The 2500-nt window shown below is 58.0% G+C and overlaps 1 non-coding gene across 1 annotated transcript in view; it reads right to left on the reverse strand.

Moving 5' to 3' along the window:
• LOC124730652 overlaps window positions 1–586 on the reverse strand; it is a 1909-nt gene extending 1323 nt beyond the window's left edge. The window contains exon 1 of the ribosomal RNA XR_007008039.1: window positions 1–586. This exon is cut by the window's left edge and continues 1323 nt beyond it. This is a non-coding gene — a ribosomal RNA (small subunit ribosomal RNA).
• Window positions 587–2500: the final 1914 nt, after the last annotated feature.

The raw sequence follows: 2500 nt of genomic DNA on the forward strand, positions 1-2500 counted from the left end.
CTGGCACCAGACTTGCCCTCCAATAGATACTCGTTAAAGGATTTAAAGTGTACTCATTCCGATTACGGGGCCTCGGATGAGTCCCGTATCGTTATTTTTCGTCACTACCTCCCCGTGCCGGGAGTGGGTAATTTGCGCGCCTGCTGCCTTCCTTGGATGTGGTAGCCGTTTCTCAGGCTCCCTCTCCGGAATCGAACCCTGATTCCCCGTTACCCGTTACAACCATGGTAGGCGCAGAACCTACCATCGACAGTTGATAAGGCAGACATTTGAAAGATGCGTCGCCGGTACGAGGACCGTGCGATCAGCCCAAAGTTATTCAGAGTCACCAAGGCAAACGGACCGGACGAGCCGACCGATTGGTTTTGATCTAATAAAAGCGTCCCTTCCATCTCTGGTCGGGACTCTGTTTGCATGTATTAGCTCTAGAATTACCACAGTTATCCAAGTAACGTGGGTACGATCTAAGGAACCATAACTGATTTAATGAGCCATTCGCGGTTTCACCTTAATGCGGCTTGTACTGAGACATGCATGGCTTAATCTTTGAGACAAGCATATGACTACTGGCAGGATCAACCAGGGAGCTGCGTCAACTAGAGCTGAGCAGCCGGCCGCCCGGGAGTGTGTCCCGGGGGCCCGCGCGAACACGCAAGCGTCCGCTCAATCATTCTGCAAACAGGAGGAGGCTGAGCTCCCCTGCACAATACACCTCGAAACCCTCTCAGGTCCCGGCGGCGCGCAGCGCCGTCCCAAGTACTTGGTCGGGTTCGAGAGAGGCGCAATCGCCCGGAGTTAGGCGAGTAGACGCTTTCGGTGCGACCACCCGTGCTCCCAACTGAGCTTGCCGCTGCCGACAGAGGCCCGGGAGCGTGCTGTCGTGGCATTGCCGGCGGGAGACAACACGCGCCACCTACGGTGACCGGCAGCTCCAACGCCAGCGCCACAGAAGGACAAAAGCCCCACTTGGGTGCCGAAGCGAACTCTCCCAGCACAGCGCACGCGCCAACACATCCGCACAGCTGCGATACAAACCACCAGCGAGAACCGCTGGGGCGACCGAGCAGCAGACGGCGTCGCGGCGCCGAGCGCCGGGCGGCGGCGCATCCTCAACGCACACAGTCCTCAATCGGACCAGCACACTGAAGATGTCCACCGCGCTTCGCACCGGGCCCGCGAGGACCTACTTTGGCCGCACGGCGCCGCGCGCAGGGTGCGCCGGCGCGCAGCTGCGACGCCTGCCGCGTCCGTCGGCCGGCGCGCCTGCCACTGGCCGCCCCCACCAGCCGGCTGTAGCGCGTGCGCCCACGCACCGCGCGGCCAGCACGCCGGGAGGCGCCCCCTCACCGGCCGGGGACGGTCCCACCCAGCCACCGCCGCGTATCGCTTCACACCCAGATGCCGTTCAGTTTCGTCGGCATGGTGGGTATCGCTGGAACAACCGGTTCGTACCTCAACCTATCGTCGCCATCACCGATTCACCCCTAGCGAGAACAACCGCACCACAACAGGTTACCATTTGTTCATTTGCGTAACTTCACCAGAAAACGCAGGCGTCCATCGCCATTTGCAACTTCAACGATTATTGCATGCCTGTGTCAGGTGTCACGCCACACTACGTCTGCCCACATACACGCAACAAAATGTGCACGCCTAGACAATACGTGGAAGGTGGCCCCCGTACGTATGCGATGTCCATTGCTCGAACGACTGTCAACCGGCCTCTGTAGCATGTCGCAGATATGGAACGCGGTGCACCATGCCATCACGGTGTGTGAGGAGAGACGACTAGGTCCGAATACATCAACAGACAGCTCATGCTGATCGCCATCCACGGCGTCCGTTCCTCCCACACGTCTCTATGGCGTACCACACTGCAATCCAGCTCTCATAGGGAGACGACACGTAGCTGCGTGCACAATATTTGCACTGTATGGTCCGCCGTTTTTGGGCGCAGTCGTTGTACGGTCACACATGTGCCACGATGTATCATTCGGTACATAAGGACGAATGTGCAGTACAGATTGTGGTTTACGCGTACGACATTAGCGGACGGTTGACACAGGCCGCACCACAACGTAGCCTGAGTACGTCGCATGCGAAGGGCATTGAACATGCAAACTTCTCACCAACCAGCTTGCGAAGGCAGGGGGGCAAGGTGGGGACGTGGGGAGGGGCGGCATGTACGTCCTGCTGCCATCCACATTACAGTGTACAGCAGGAGCATGTGGAAAGTCAGCAAGACTTGCAAGGTGTTTAACATGAAGCGATACACAGGGGAGCGGGCAGTGCGAGTAGCGAACTATATTGCGAGGGTTGCGGGTGGGCAACACTACACTAATTGAACGAGTCGTATAACAATTACAGAGCAGGTTTAGGCGACAACATGGGTTACGTTAGGGGACAACGTGGGTTACGTTAGGGGACAACGTGGGTTACTTTAGGGGACAACGTGGGTTAGGTTAAGGCACAACGTGGGTTAGGTTAAGGCACAACGTGG

This window comes from Schistocerca piceifrons, unplaced genomic scaffold (assembly GCF_021461385.2).
Source record: "Schistocerca piceifrons isolate TAMUIC-IGC-003096 unplaced genomic scaffold, iqSchPice1.1 HiC_scaffold_1246, whole genome shotgun sequence".
Taxonomy (NCBI): domain Eukaryota; kingdom Metazoa; phylum Arthropoda; class Insecta; order Orthoptera; family Acrididae; genus Schistocerca; species Schistocerca piceifrons.